General features: G+C 34.9%; 1 protein-coding gene and 1 long non-coding RNA gene across 2 annotated transcripts in view; one reads left to right on the forward strand and one right to left on the reverse strand.

The window, feature by feature from the left end:
* Positions 1-476: 476 nt before the first annotated feature.
* The window catches only part of LOC149795167 (RNA-binding protein RO60-like), a 44,569-nt gene continuing 27,477 nt past the window's right edge, over positions 477-17,568 (forward strand). Inside the window, exons 1-2 of the mRNA XM_089963766.1 lie at positions 477-763; positions 1,463-1,775. The gene's annotated coding sequence lies outside the window, so the exon portion shown is untranslated. The remainder of the gene's footprint in view (positions 764-1,462; positions 1,776-17,568) is intronic.
* LOC149795168 (uncharacterized) lies at positions 5,635-13,315 on the reverse strand. Its single transcript, XR_016422273.1, has 4 exons — positions 12,872-13,315; positions 12,250-12,413; positions 9,285-9,355; positions 5,635-7,897 (listed from the first exon to the last, which is right to left on the reverse strand). It is a non-coding gene; the product is annotated as an uncharacterized LOC149795168 (long non-coding RNA).

A 17,568-nucleotide genomic window follows, 5' to 3' on the forward strand; every position in this document is an offset into this window, starting at 1 on the left:
TATCACGGACAGGAAGAAATTTCTGAATTGCTTCGAGACGTTCTCGAGCTAATCTAGTCGTATGTGCTTCTCCAATATTTGCCATTATTTATTTGTCAATGATTTAATTCCGCTAACATAAAAATGTTTTTCCTTGGAAACTCATTTCGTAGAGCAGCAGAGGGGATGGACCCGACCCATGGATTTTTCAATAACGACCCCGCCACGGAAACTGTTTCAGATTTATTGAAGTAACCCAAGTTGTCAGTGCAAACTCAACGAGTTTGTCCCTGGAAACTCTTCGAGTTTTCGGGGGACATTTTTTTTTGTCCTGTATTCTGAATAGAAGGGTTTATTTCGTCGAAATAAGCCCTCTATCGAGGAATAGTTTCCTGGAGGGGTTTATTGTGCAAAAAGTTTCGGTCTGTACAGCCCCTCTGCTGCTACCAGTGAAGGAGCAAAAGAACTGATTGGTTGCTTATTGAACTGATACCGCTCTTGTAAACTGATCTGCGTGGTGTTAAAGGCATACAACCTAAGATTTTCGACTTTTTCTGTTCTTGCAAATGAATGATATTATGAAAAGTATAGTACAAATAATGAGGAATTACACGTCATTCAGCTTCATAAAGTGTACAACTGTCAGTTTAATCAATGAAAATGTAATGATTTTCTAGTCACGTATTATACGGTTTGCTAATTAATTATGCGGATACGGAATTTACCGATATTACCCAATGTCGCAAGTGTCACGTGACGCGTGTCAAGCAATATGGAAGTCGAGGTAAACATGGGTTTTTCTTTTGATGTAATTATTGCTTTATTCTTCATATTTCTTCGTCTGTCCTTCTCCTTAGTTCTTTATAGTCACGCGCAATATATGTATTGATTATAGATTTCTCATTGTATATAATAAATTACAAGAAGTAGGCAAAAAAGGCAATATGATGGAGTATCATGACAATAAGGGGTTCCTTTAAGGGGCAATTCTTAAAATTCCCATTCCGCATTACTTGTCGTGTTTGTGAGATTGTGTGTTACGTTGCAAGATAAACTAAATCAAAAATATGATAATTAGTATCATTGCAGTCAGAACCGCTATTAAAAGATCTCGCTAAAGTCGCCTCTTTGGCTCAGGATGAAGTTGATTATCTTGTAAATTTGCATCACCACCTCAGGCTCACGTATCCGATAATCGATGTGATTTGCGTATGTTTTTATGCTTCGGTAATAATAATGATAATAATAGTGTTGTTGGCAAGCCCCATTCTAAATAAATATCCATTTCATGGCTTTGTCAGTTAGAAACATGTGGTACATTGTTATGTGATATTAGTATTAGCTTCGACAAAAGTGCAATTAAAAATAAAAATGTTAGCTTCGACAAGAGTACAGTTAAAAATAAATATAATACCCCACCCCCATATTACAATTGAAAAACTTGTAATTTTTCTGCCTTTTATCACATATGATTTAATTATAGGTTTCTGATAACACTGAGTGAATCAGTATCTCAGACATCATCACTTCATAACAGTACTGACAGCCCAGACCAACATCAAGTAAGAGATGTTTGAAGAGGTATTAGAGGAAGGGAGTCTACTAGAACGGGTACAGAAAGTGAGTCTAGTAAAAGTACAGGAAGGGAGTCAGGTAGAAGTACAGGAAGGGAGTCAGGTAGGGGCAGCAGAAGAGTTATAAGGCAAAGGAGAGGAAGAGGAAATCAAGGACCATCACTTAACAGGACAAAAGTGGCTACTACAGCTGAAGCCAGGGATCATCAGTTGAACTTGAAGGTAAACATGTTTTTGTTACCCATTATAGTTAGCTTTTGTATTAAGACTTGTAAATTTATGATTTTTTTTTGGGGGGGGTCAGTTTTTTTTTTTAAATTGTTGAATTCATTTCTTGTAGGAACACATAGCCAAAATGACAAAGGAAGGAAAAGATAAACTTTAGGCTCGAATATGCCAAAAACACCCCAACATAGTCTTTGAAGTGATAAATGGCTCATCAATGGAGCAACAGTGATACCATCCAAGACCAAGAGGTGAATCACCAGGTTGGTGCATATGTAGTAACTGCTTTGAAATGCCAACTGATGATGAAAAGCAGTGCTGCAAACAAATAATGCCAAACTGCTATTCAAGACTTCCTGTAAGTAGTTTTTTGGTAAATTGTCATTGTAGTTCTACTTTCCGTAAGTCTCGTGACTGTAATCTGACTCGATTGTCCATCCAGAGTTAATATTTTTGTTATTTATAATTTACTATTAATGAATTAAGCAGCTGATTGAAACACTTGTTTATCATTATATGTTTGCTTCATTACATAACAGAAGAATCATTATTTTCCCACAGAACATTTAATGCTTTTATCTTTTTGGAATATTTTATACTGACAATTTTTTATAATTTCTGCAGGAATTCGACCTGGTTCTTTTAGACGAAGTTGTGCTCCTTGTTGCACAGTTTATTTTATGGACTTACGGATACCTTGGTGCTGGCAACAGACATGTCATTCCAAGCTGCTGTGTATGGCATATAAGGGATAAATACCCAGATTGTTTTGGCCAGTACTGTGGCTTTACTCTAGGAAGACTTGGGTGATCTTTCCAGTGATATGATGTGTGAATAATAGAATCTAAATTGGGGTTTGCACAAAGACAAGAAAATGCCAATCAAAGATTGGGATTTCATTGTCTTGGTACAAACACTGACTTAGGTTATTTTTCTCACCCAATTTCTCCAATTAAAAGAACCCTGCAAGTTTGTAATATAGTTAGCAAATTCAACACATATTAGGCAAGTACTATTATTGCCTCTCACTTTATAAAATAAGAATAATTACCTAAATATAATATAGCTTTATATGCTGCTCTTAGAAAAAGGAAATAAAGAAAAGAGTTATAATTGCTACATGTTGGAAGTACTGCACAATAAGCATCGGGAACAATGTGCTATTGTGTATAAATACAGCACATTGATACAAATACATGAATGAGGGCAATTGGGTGACCTGTCAACACTAATTACTCAAGTTCATGCATTAGAAAATAGAAAAATAAAAACATTTGATATTATTGCTGTATTAGGTCTCACTAGATAGTTTCGTATTTTGACACCTTCCTAATTTTTAAGGTAGAAGGCATGAACCTAATCATCACAAGCATATCATTTATAAATTCACACAGAAGCTAAATCTGTAATGTGGTTGAGATTTACTTTGAGTTAGGCTTGGAAATGGGTTGGCTTGTTGTTGACTGCCTGTCAGTTAGACGAGCATTGGAGATCAAATGCATAACTTGGGCTACAAATGAGCAGCCAATTTGGCTTACATATTTACATGTGTCTGCTACAGAGGTAAATATCTAAAAATCTAGATGGTTGAGGGGTGATGAAAAGTATGCTAATTTGTTATAGTACTATTGAACTTGATTCATGCATAAGGCACATACTGATTGTTTTAGCTGCCTTGTCACAGGAAAATATTCAAAATAGGGGTTGGTGGCAGTGTTGGTTCAGTATAAAAGCCACCAGTTGCATTAGGAATCAACCTGGTTGCCTCAGTCAAAATCTCAAATGTATGCTTTCTACAAAAATCATTAGTTTGTTTTTATTTGTATCTTCAGTGTAAAATTCTTCTCATTTTTCTGCAATATGTCCTTGTCGGATGAAAATTCACCAGATATACTGTCCAGTGAGACCTTATGACATTTAATTGAAGGATGTCCTTTAAAAGTAATAAGTAATTAATTAATAGCTTATATACTCCTAACTTTTAATTTTCATCAATTTGGAAAACAGTCTATGGTATGCAGCAGCATGATACTGTGCAGTACAATGCTTGGTGCACAGTTCTAAATAGGTATGTAATGACTTCTTGGAGATTTTGAATTGATGACTTACTTAGAAATTTATATTTTCTGTCCTGGAAAAGTGGCAAGTATAGCTATTACTAATGTAGTGGTATGCTACATAGAAATCTTGTGAAATAGCGAGTGCACAAGTTTTCATTTGCAATCTCAGATGGGGCAGATTCAGATGTTTGAAAAGTTTTGAAGAGAAACAAAAACAAGTTTGACATAACACATTTCTGGTTGTTGCTGGCTTTGCAGTAGTTCTTGAGAGAATTTGGTTTGTTTTAACCAGTGATATGTATTGCCTGTGGGTCTGCAGTTCTGCCAAATAGATCAACCTCTTGTATGTGTATCTGTCTCAAAATATTTTGTATGGTGTGTTAACAAAGTTGGAGAAACTAAGTTGATTTATGAGCAAAGTTCTTGGAGTATATATATATATATATATATATACACACACACACACTCCATCTGGCACATCAGAAGACAACAGGGGTTTTTCTTTTTAAAAGTAGACAGCCAGGCTGAGATAAGAAAAGCAACATTAGCAAAACTTCTAGATTTCTTGGTCACATGTGTGAGAAATTCTGTTATTAGGCATACATCTTAATTTGTACTTGAATACTTGTCCTTAAATATATTAGATATTTAGTACCTGATTTTATGATATTAATTTCTTGGTAGGATTCTCTTTCTTAGGAACTCGTGATTTTATTTTAAGTTGTATAAAGCATTTCTTTTGTATTATGCAATTTTTATTTTGCATGAACAAGTTTTGTTAACATTGTATTAGCTACCTGTCTGCCAAAGAATGGTTCTGTTTTAAAAGCAAATTGAGGAGACCATTTACTGGCATCATACAGAAAATTTTTTTAAAAACTAGGGAGAATTAAAGTTGACTAGCATTGTCTTGGGATGCAAAGGATGTAAGGCACAACAGTAGAGGGTGAACATGATTGTATTCTTGCATATACACATCAAGTCAAATGATAAATAATGCATATTCATGCTGAGTTGAGAAAGGAAAACTTATTGTAGTGTTTCATGAATACAGATTGGTTTGTAAATATCAACAGAACTACAAACACTATGATACTATTCTATCAAGCATAATACTAATCGTTAACTATGGCAGTTCAATACAAACAAAATGGCTCTGGAAACTTCAATACATTTTTAAGACTAAAATACTAGTTCATCAAAAGCGACCTTGAATGCTATATCACATATATGCATCAAATGCCACCTGATTACAACTAAAACAAACATACTTGACACCAGTTAAAGCATCAAATTTTCATTTCTTTCAATGTGTTCATTCACCACAGAAATAATAATACCCATTATATGAAAACCCTATTGAATGTACACAACTTCATACACTGTAAAACTAACTGTTATATATTATGAAATTTACTAAACTTATATAATTACAAATGTGCACGTACAGACATAACTTTAATTCAAGAGTATAGTCAGGTATCAAAAACTGATACATATCATCTAAGAATAATTTTGGCATACAGAGAAAACTATTTCTCTCTCCACATTATAACTATTGCTACTATATTATATAATTCTCAGAAGTTTGTTTCAAATTTATAGATGGACCTATCTGCTGAAGTCACTGTCATTGCATTCAGAAGTGACTTGTCCATCAATCTCCATCTTGACATTAATGGAGAGTTATTTTACACAGTTTATGCATTGTTCCAGAAAAGTCATAAAACTGACTTTTATATGAGGAACTAGTCTACCATTACTATAACAGATTGATTACAGACATCCCAGTCCAAAATACTAGCCATTACATTGATGTTTTATTATCCTGTGTTGGTTATATGCTTTTGACTAAAGTGATTACCATTTGCTCAATGACAAACTTTAGTACATCACCTAAACAAACTACTACACAGAAACAGATATTGTACTTAAGCCCACCCCCATGTGTGTTTCAGATTGCATTTGTTTTAATATTAGGGTAGCTAGGTACTTGTATATAACTTACTGTGATTGAATATAACTTATTGTGATTGTCTGAATGTGGTTATCTTTCTAATGTAAACCTAATACTATTGATCACTGTTAGTGCACGCATGCAGCACAAACCAACATTGATGTGATAGGCAAAGGACATTAGAGTTTCAGTTCATTATCAGTCAGATGTCATGTATATAATGAAAGAGGGATACATGTTATTTTCATGAAGTGGCATTAAATTGAATTTTGATATTAGGTATTACACAGGATGATGTATATTTCTGGCCAGCATTCAGTACATGTTGAAACATCACATTTTTTATATTAAATTTTTTTATCATAATTTATATTTGTTGTTTATCAAGAAAATAAACATGCACATACATTTGGGTCATTTCATTATATCTGAGTAATTAAGCAAAAGCTAACTTATTCATCAGCGCAGTAATCTGTAAATGTGAATATGTGACGACTTCTACAATTTTTATTTTATTTTCTTTAAGAAATTCAACCCTTTTACAAAGCATGCCTTTTCTTAGTTTGTGCTTTTCCTGTTTGTCATTCTTTTGTCCATTGTTATGATGCACAAAATTTTCTAGCTGAAATTTTCCATGAATATGTATGTGCAATACTGGGCTGACTGTCCAGGGCTGTCCATTCTACCATCCCCATAATACCAGAATGCAGTTCGAATTGGCCCTATGTTTCATTTAAGCATTTGTAATAAATAATAACAGTAGCTATCTTATAATAACAACTGCCATGTTGTTTTTGAGTAACCAATCATCAGAGCTGGGATTTAGCCTGAAATTAATGACTAAATGCTGAAATCCAGCTTTCCCCACCTAAATTTCATTTTCCCATCTAAATTTCAAAATACGCTTACAAGACGAATGATCGAATTTCAAATCAAAGTGTAAAGATGAGATAAGATACAAAATATTTTGTATAATGTTAAGAGATCCTGAGTAGCAAGGTAAGCACACTGAACAACTTGATTTGTCTTCATTCATCTTTGAGCAATAATACTGATTACAACTGATATCAAAACCAAGTGCTGAACATGACGATAAGACACCACCAATCGCTATGTTTCTTTACTTGGGTTAAAGGTGTTTTCATGATATTTGGAATTTTAAAGGACATGTATATCTTGGATATAGATATAGGTTTCAGATAACTTTGAGGTTTAGCTATATTAACTGAAATTTGACTTACCAAGAATTACAACTTCCTTTCCATGTAATGATTGTAATATGTGTTCCTGATGGTCAATCCAATATTGGTCAATGGACGGAATTAAATATGTCCTTTGAATTTTATGAAATGTCAAAACTTAAAATAGGTAGCTTCAGATATTTTAAAACATGACAGTATTCTGAAAGGTACTGCCAGACATTAATTAGTATGGCAGATGCCAAAAGTAAATCACCACCATGTAGTTGCCTATTCAGCAGAGGCTGTGAACACCATTTCTTGACACAATGTCCATTTATACAAACCTTTAGATACATATAACACCTGATTTATTTTACATACCATAAAGGGTTCTTTTTTATATTCAGTGTGACAGTTTTGTGTAATAAATAGGGACTTCTACCTACCTATATGTTTATTTTTATTCTGCCATTTACTAAATGTGAACCCACTGACATTAACAGCTAACATATATGTATATACCAGTACAGTATGCATAAACAGGACTAACAATTCAGGAACATTAGTTTATACCTTAACTGATATGATGACAAAATGTATAGTAATATAATGTGAGTAACATCCTCCAGTTTGCAAACTCTGATACATTTCAGAGCACATCTAACAGTTTTGCTGGTAATGGAGTAAATGTATCTTTGTAAAAGTAAAAGAAATATTCATAAATCTGATGAATCTTAGAAGACTTAGAAGTGCACTGTAATAAACTATAAAAGTACTGTCACCAACAAAGTTAAAGGTATTTTCACAGTATGAATACGCCAAATATCAGGTCCTTCTATTTCTGGTTGATCACTACCATCATCCTCATCATTTGTGTCGTCTTCTTCTTTAGCATCTTCCAAACAAATGTTACTGTCTGGTCTTGAAGATAAAAATGAAATATTTATGACATTTCATAAAATGCTGTAAGAAGAGAAGGTTATATCTTATGAAGTTTTAGTATACAAATCTAATATTTGTTGGATTTCATATGAATATTCAGAGATTTAGATGAAAAACATTTCCAATGATATTATCAGGCAGTATGATAGTAGCTTCATTATCTTTTTACTATCTGTTACACAGTTACATACATGATAACATTTTAATTGCATAAAAATTCTTTATTGAAAAGATACTAAAATTTTCATTACCTGAATGAAAGATTTAAACTTAGCTTATAATCTTCATCTGACATACAGTCATCTGGTTCAAAGTTACTCTCAGAAACTTCCATTGTAAGACCAGAAAAAAAAAAAAATAATATTCATTCCCCTCTCTCATACCAAGCTTTCAAATTTTGGTAGGTTGGTAGGAAATTTTTAGAAATTTTTGTGTGTGTGGGAGAGCGCATCAGGTATGGGAAAGTTGTTACTTTCAAAAGAAAAAGTATGATTAAAAAAAATAAGAAAAATATAATTTTGAGTCAGTGGCTGTTTAGATCAGTTGGACAGGTAAGTGAGAAAAAAGAATTCTTCAGAGACCATCTATTTAGTATGTAAGCAAAAATCTGGCAAAGCTTGACCCCTTCCCCCCAGCAATCCCTGTACACATGCATACCTTTTTACACACACCCCACCTGTGTATGTACGCTTGCCGCACTACCACCACCCAAATTCTATAGAACGGCCTATATTTAATCCATGCAGAAATGATCAAGGATTAATAATTTTAATGTGTTTAATAAAACAGATAGTCCACTGACGTTGAATATCTGGCTGCATGAAAGAAATAAGCTGCGTAACTTTAACAAGTGTCCGCTATAATTAAAAACACCGACTGAACCCTGTCAAACAGGTTCTATATTAGACAAATTGTTATCGAGTTCCCCCCACCCCCCGTTTCCTATGCATATGTACATATCAGTAGACCCCCCCCATATGTATGTACTAAATGGATGGCCCCTATCTATGGCCTTAGTGTGGTTTGTGTTTATAATACAATGTATTCATTTCCTTCCTATGACAGCCATCTTCGTGATTTCAATTATGCATCTATACTATATTTAAGATACATTGTAATTACACATTTGTAACTTGTAGAGAAAAGAAAGCTTTTGTAGGAGCAACTTTCAGATTCATACACAAATACCATCCACTTAATATATATATATATATATATATATATATATATATATATATATATATACCATTGTTTTTAGTTAGGTTACATATATCATGCATGTATCACAATGGTTGTTTTTTTAGTTTACCACAAAAATACTTTCCTTTTATGTATGTATCACAATTATTGTTGTTAGTATACTTACTTAAATGGATTGATAAAACTTGTAGACTTTCCTTCTCCTGAAATTCTTCAACTCCAGACAAGGCTGAATCACTAAAAACAAAATTTTGAAATTAATAATAATAATAATAATGAGGACTTTGTATAGGACCTAATCTTTAGAGGCTCTAAGCGCTTTACAACATTAGACAACACCTACAAGATATATAAAAAAACATTATGATATGATTACAAAAACAAACACCATGAAATTAGAAACAAAAAAACATGCTAAGGAATATTTAAGGTAGGAAACATTTTTAGGTGTTTGTTCTTGCAGTCGAAATAAGTGAGTTTTGAGAGCACTCTTGAATGGGATCACTGTTTTTTTGTGTCTAAGTTCAGTGGGCAATTCATTCCACTTTGCTGAGCCCTGGTATGCAAAAGAACTCTGTCCGTATCACTATGTTTTCATAGTGGGATTAATGAGTATATGATTGTCAGAAGAGGAGCGTATCCTGCTGGTGTGTACACATGGGTGAGGTTGGATAGTTATGTTGGACTAGAGTCTGACAGTGAAATGTAGCACAGAGAACAAATTTTGTGTTTGATTCTGGATTGAATGGATAGCCAGTATAGGGTACAGAGCAGTGGGGAGGCATGATATGATCATGGTAATCTAAGCATGATCCAAGCAGCTGTGTTTTGAAGTTTCTGGAGCAGATATTGAGATGAACCAGACAGAATTGAGTTACAATAGTCCAGTCTTGAAAGTACTAATGAACACAAGTGTTTTAGTGGCATCAACTGAAAGATATTTGCGAATTGAGCTGATGCGTCTCAGCTCAAGATATGCAGCCTTGAATATGTTCATGACATGTTGGTGCAATGTGAGAGTACTCTCCAGAGTAACACCTAGGTTTCATACTGATTGTGTGAATTTAATGTTGGTGTTGCTGATATTTATTGTTTGAGGTAAAGGATATGAATGAGAAAGTCTTTTTGCAGTGATCAGAATGACCTTAGTTTTATCATCATTCATCTGCAGCTTGTTACATGTCATCCATGATTTCACATCAGAAATGCACCTGTCTATACCTTGGACGGTAGAATCAGCTTAAGTTGGGTGGCTAGATTTGTACATTTGGGTGTCATCGTCGTACAATTGGTGAGACAGTGGATGATGATCTATGACACTTGAGTGTGACTGAGTCTATAGAATGAAGAGAACAGGTCCAAGAACAGACCCTGTGGAACACCACAAAATAGATCAACTGGGCTGGAGTGTATTCCATTTGCAGATACGATTTGTGTCCTGTTGACCAAGTAGGATTTGAACCACAGTAAGGCTGTATCATGAATGCCAAATACATGCTGGAGATGGTGAAGTAATATATCATGGTCTGTTGTGTCAAATGCTGCAGACAAATCAAGGAGGGTGAGGACTGTAATCTTTCCGCTGTCCAACGCAGAGAGAATGTCATTAACTACTTACAGAAGAGTAGTTTCAGTACTGTGGCATGGGTGATATGCAGATTGTATGTTGCTAAAAAGACTGTTTGAATTCAGATGAGACAAGCTGGGATAGAACAACCTTTTCTAAGATTTTTTTATATGAATGGGAGATTAGAAACTGGGCGGCAGTTCTTTAAATCGCTATGGTCTAGTGTTGGTTTCTTCAGTAGAGGCTTTACAATGGCAGTTTTGAAAAATGATGTGAATTCCCCGGATGAGAGAGAGGTATTAATAACATCAGTTAGTGACGGCAATACTGGATCTAAGTACTCAAGTAGCAGTGATGTTGGAATTGGATCAAGTTCACATGACTTTGGTGCACACTTCATCAGGATTGTTTGTACGAAATCCATAGAGACAGGTTCAAATGCTGCTAATGGTTGCCTCTCAAATTCTGTATCCGAACTTTATGGTGACGATGAGTCAATTGAAATTGTGGTGTCAAGCTTAGCTCTAATGGTTTGTACTTTGTCACGGAAGAAATTCGCAAACTCGTCCGGAAGGTTGACTGGAGAGAAGGTAGTTGGAAGTGGTGTAGATTTGTTCCTTGACATTAGCTTGTTAGTAATCTCGAAGAGCTCTTTGCAGCTGGAACTTTCCATGATCTTAGAAGTGTAGTGGGCTGATTTCGCTGCATGGACTATATTTATGACATTCTTCTTAGCGGCTTCATAGATTTGCTTATGAATAGTGAGTCTGGTGGAAAGCCAAAGCCTCTCAGCTTTACGGTGGTCTCTTTTAGCAGTGCGAAGCTGGTCCCTAACACTGCTATACCATGGAGAACACTTTTGAATTGATACTCTGCACCTGGTAGCTGGGGCATGTTTGTCAAGCAATGAACGCAAGCAGTTATCGAGTTGTTCTGCTGTAGGAGGTAAGCAAGTTGTTAGGTTTGCTTGGATGTCGTGCATTCGTTTGGTTCCATTTATCATACAGAGGTTTGTCTTAGTAGCAGTTCATTTGACATGAACAAAGCATTATCATTTATCATGGTTATTATGATGGGAATGAATGAGATATAATGCTTCAACAAATAATAATAATAATCATATTTGATTTACAGAGGGTGACTCATTTACTTAAGGACTATCCTCCCTTGAGGCCCTATAATTAAAATACCCACTGCATGATGAGGAGCATTTGGTTATAAAGCAAATATCATTTGCAAAAAATGACACAAGGAACTTTTCTATCTTCTGCTTTAGTTACTTATGCACTCTCTTTTCCACAAATGATTCATGTTCTTTGTTATTTATGTTTACAAATGCCAGCAAATAATTTACAACAAAAATATTATTCTAAGACATAGTCTAAATATAAAATAATGTACCATATTTTTTTTAAATGTATAATCTTTACCAACTGCAAACTATTTCACAAATATAGAATGATAAATTTCCATGCAGTAAATAAATTACTTATATATGCATTTTCCAAAACATTTTTAAACGAGTAAATATACATAAACTTAAATAAAATGTAGTAATACTTACACAGGTGCCATATCTAATTTTGATATGGTTATATCAGACACAGCAGGAATCGGTATCCGATGAACTATTGGCCCAGGTGTAGAAATTGTGACCATGTCTTCTGTGACATTCCTCTGTTTCTGATGAATCTTACCGTTTTCCTTGCACTGCCATTCAATTCATAACTAATGTACCCAGGAAAAATAAATGTTTCATTAGACACAATAATGCTATATACTTTACACAAATGTGCATGCATAAAATGTTCTCAACTGTATTGCATTACTTTCCTTTACACTCATTACCATTTGCATTGTATATTTAAAAAAAAATAAAATAAAAAAATAGTGATTGCTTGCCTCTAAATAACGTTTTATGGTTGCTGCGAAAATGAAGCTGATCCTTAATTCCCCTTTGGTAGCCTCAAAAACAGCAGCAGTACATGTTATGGTTTACACGTGTGTCAAGCGATATGCTCTGTACAGGCTATATTGATGCAGGGCTGAAACATTTTATTGCAAGATAAATAGAATAATGCCAGTTTATATAAAACATGTTAATTAAAAGCTATGATAAAGAATTAACTATAAGAAATAAATGGCGGTATTACAAATTGGCTGTTCATTGCAAAATTGTGACTCACTTATTCAGCAAGAATTTGGCAACCTCTCGATTATTTTTCAGGCTTAAAGTGGACTTCATTTCATTCCATCGTTCATGCTGGTCACCAATACATATGCGCGTGTTGCCATCATTTTCTCAGCGAGCTTTTTTCTATTCTTATCCCTTTCAAAATCCGTAAGATTTCGCTTTCTACCGACTTTCGATCTAGTTGCTTCCTCCATTATTTTTGTAAACACGCGTTTGCGCATGGCTGCAATTTTTAATCTTCGGGAGAGGTCAACTAAGAGGTTACATGAATATAGGCGTGGCAAACAGCGAGTTTTTGTCTGCCAGACAATAATGAAGAATCGCGTTTTTTATCACAAAATTTCCGATACTAGCCTGATTTCGGCCTCGGTAAGAACACGAATCATAATTATTAATCTAAATAAGTAATTATGAACTGAAAAAAGATCTATATAATTTTATTCGTTTTTACTTAGTTGTATGCCTTTAAAGTGTTCCTTTTTCCAACCGAGTTGAAAACTTGATCTTTATTTCTATGTAGTTATCAAGCATAGGTCCTAATTTTGCAGTACGGAGCAAATGCTATACCTGAATAATGTTATAACGGTGTTATTGAAGGACATTTCTTCACAAATTTAATATCCTCATGGAGATTACCTACGTATAAGGAGTTAATGTTTCTGTCAAAATCTTGGTTCATATGCAGGTAGAGACTGAGTTATCCACATCACAAAACACTATTGTCTTAATATGTATGGGGAAAATAACAAACATAGCTTTTGACATCACCAAGAACAACCCTACCTATATTAAAAGATTGTATTCAACTGAAAACCTAATTTCTTTGAAGTAAAATAAAAATAACAGTAGAAAACAAAACGTATTTTCATTGCTGATACATTTCAAGAACTGTGTATAAATAATGGAATTATAAAGTGTGTAAAGCTGCATGTTTGTGCCCACTTTTTACACACCAGAACGTGGGACAAGTTAAGGAGTTTATATTTCAGTACTAAGCAAGTTCATTTTACGCCTAATACTGTTGTTAAGTTATTACTGGAGTTCATTTCTTCACAAATTTGAACACCAACAGTTAGATTAATCACGTATAATCTGTTAACTTTTCTAACAAAATCTTGCTTCACAGACTGATAGAAATAGTATCCTCAAGAAGAAACATTTAGTTCCTGACTTCACCAAGAAAAAGACACCTGTATAAAATATATATTCAACTGGAACTGAATTGTATGAACCGAAAACATATATCAATGAAAAAAAGTAATACATTTTCAATTTATTACAGGAATTATGTAAGAAAGTAACAGGAACCTAAAGTCTGTAACGTGCATTTGTATAGCCACATCTGTCAGAAACATTTTGGATTCTGTTATCTTTTCCATCTGCGTGTATTTGTGAATAATGTGTAACACGACCTACACTTTCTGAGATAGAGCTTTTAATTCGTTGGGGATAGTCTGTCTATTGAAGTGCATCAGAATTGTCGTCTATCACATGGAGGCAGAACCAGTAGAGGCGATGACGCCTGTGCATATATGTGTAATGGGGAGGGGAAAATTATAACAGAAACGTTAGGCCTTGAGACTGACGCTGGCAAGCTAACATTGTACAAGTTACATTTATTTTACTGCTATCTGAAACAATAAAAATAATCAGTTTCCTCGCTGGCAATATTTTCTTGTCAAAATTCAATTTTATTTAAATATACTAGTGGATATTGAAAATCATACTGAATTTTGCAGTTGAAAACATTACATCGAAATGTTATGAGACAGAAAAACTTCCATTTGGAGCCTTAAAAAATACATGATGACATTTATACAATGAGTTTAAATGGAATATCTGATATTCGTGGCTATATAGTCACTAATACGCTTAAGAATCTCCCAAAATTTTGCCTCCATAGATGTTAAAAACGTTAAAATTAAAAGAAAAAACGTTTTTTTTCTCAATAAATAAAAAACGAAAAACAACGTTCCAGTAGTTTTTAGGCAACACAAAAATCAATATTTTACTTATTTACGCGCTACATACAAGTTTTAAAGTTTACGTAAAGTATCGTAGGCTAGTATCATAGATTCATTATTGATCGATATTTGTTATCTAGAGTATGACAGAGGACCGCATGTATGGCCAATGATAAAAAAAAATGGAAGTACCAAATATAAAAACGCAAAAAAATAAAAAACGTAAAAAAAAGCGTTTTTCGAGGTTAAATAAAAAACGAGAAAAACGTTTTTATCATCTATGTTTGCCTCTATTAATTGCTTCTTCAGAGATCTAAATGCGATATAAATATTATAGTGGTCTAAGCATAATTGCACTTGGCATAGATATTTATTCCAAGCAATAAATTAACTGAAATGCACAAAACAGTGACAGATTAAACGACACCCGAAATTTTTGGAAAGAGTCACAATTCAGACAAGATTTCCACTCACTGCGATCTCGCCTCTGTCAGCGTCGGTTAGAGTACCAAGCTTAATTAATGTCGGTTAGAGTATCTAGCTTGGCTAATGTGAGTTAGAGTATCTAGCTTGACTAATGTGGGTGACAGTATCTAGTTTGACTAATGTGGGTGAGAGTATGTAGCTTGACTAATGTGGGTTAGAGTATCTAGCTTGACTAATGTGGGTTAGAGTATCTAGCTTGGCTAATGTGGGTTAGAGTATCTAGCTTGGCTAATTGTGGGTTAGAGTATCTAGCTTGGCTCATGTGGATTAAAGTATCTAGGTTGGCTAATGTGGTTGAGAGTATCTAGCTTGACTAATGTGGGTTCGAGTATCTAGCCTGACTAATGTGGGTTCGAGTATCTAGCTTGGCTAATGTGGGTTAGAGTATCTCGCTTGGCTAATGTGGGTTAAAGTATCTAGATTGGCTAATGTGGGTGAGAGTATCTAGCTTGGCTAATGTGGGTTCGAGTATCTAGCTTGACTAATATGGGTGAGAGTATCTAGCTTGATTAATGTGGGTGCGAGTATCTCGCTTGGCTAATGTGGGTTAGAGTATCTAGCTTGGCTAATATGGGTTAGAGTATCTAGCCTGGCTAATGTGGGTTACAGTATATAGCTTGACTAATGTGGTTGAGAGTATCTAGTTTGGCTAATATGGGTTAGAGTATCTAGCTTGGCTAATTTGGGTTCGAATATCTAGCTTGACTAATATGGGTGAGAGTATCTAGCTTGACTAATTTGGGTGCGAGTATCTAGCTTGGCTAATGTGGGTTAGAGTATCTAGCCTGGCTAATGTGGGTTACAGTATCTAGCTTGACTAATGTGGTTGAGAGTATCTAGTTTGGCTAATGTGGGTTAGAGTATCTAGCTTGGCTAATGTGGGTTCGCTTATCTAGCTTGACTAATATGGGTGAGAGTATCTAGCTTGACTAATGTGGGTGCGAGTATCTAGCTTGACTAATGTGGGTGAGAGTATCTAGCTTGACTAATGTGGGTTAGAGTATCTAGCTTGGCTAATGTGGGTTACAGTATCTAGCCTGGCTAATGTGGGTTACAGTATCTAGCTTGACTAATGTGGTTGATGAGTATCTAGTTTGGCTAATGTGGGTTAGAGTATCTAGCTTGGCTAATGTGGGTTCGAGTATCTAGTTTGACTAATATCGGTGAGAGTATCTACCTAGGCTAATGTGGGTGAGAGTATCTAGCTTGGCTAATGTGGGTTAGAGTATCTAGATTATCTAATGTGGGTGAGATTATCTGCTTGGCTAATGTGGGTGAGAGTATCTAGCTTGGCTAATGTGGGTTAGAGTATCTAACTTGGCTAATGTGGGTTAGAGTATCTAGCCTGGCTAATGTGGGTTACATTATCTAGCTTGACTAATGTGGATGAGAGTATCTAGCCTGGCTAATATGGATTAGAGTATCTAGCTTGGCTAATGTGGCTTAGAGTATCTAACTTGGCTAATGTGGGTGAGAGTATCTAGCTTGGCTAATGTGGGTGAGAGTATCTAGCTTGGCTAATGTGAGTTAGAGTATCTAGCTTGGCTCATGTGGGTTAAAGTATCTAGCTTGGCTAATCTGGGTTAAAGTATCTAGATTGGCTAATGTGGGTGAGAGTATCTACCTTGGCTAATGTGGGTTAGAGTATCTAGATTGGCTAATGTGGGTTAGAGTATCTAGCCTGGCTAATGTGGGTTATAGTATCTAGCTTGACTAATGTGGTTGAGAGTATCTAGCTTGGCTAATGTGGGTTAAAATATCTAGCTTGGCTAATGTGGGTTAGAATATCTAGCTTGGCTCGTGGATTAAAGTAACTAGATTGGCTAAAGTGGGTGAGAGTATCTAGTTTGGCTAATCTGGGTTAGAGTATCTAGCTTGGCTAATGTGGGTTAGAGTATCTAGCTTGGCTCATGTGGATTAAAGTATCTAGATTGGCTAATGTGGGTGAGAGTATCTAGCTTGGCTAATGTGGGTTCGAGTATCTAGCTTGACTAATATGGGTGAGAGTATCTAGCTTGACTAATGTGGGTGAGAGTATCTAGCTTGGCTAATGTGGGGTAGGGTATCTAGCTTAGCTAATGTGGATTAAAGTATCTAGCTTGGCTAATGTGGATTACATTATCTAGCCTGGCTAATGTGGGTTACAGTATCTAGCTTGACTAATGTGGGTTAGAGTATCTAGCTTGACTAATGTGGGTTAGAGTATCTAGCCTGGCTAATGTAGATTGTAGTATCTAGC

Source organism: Sinohyriopsis cumingii, chromosome 7 (genome assembly GCF_028554795.1).
Source record: "Sinohyriopsis cumingii isolate HCF-2022 chromosome 7, ASM2855479v2, whole genome shotgun sequence".
Taxonomy (NCBI): domain Eukaryota; kingdom Metazoa; phylum Mollusca; class Bivalvia; order Unionida; family Unionidae; genus Sinohyriopsis; species Sinohyriopsis cumingii.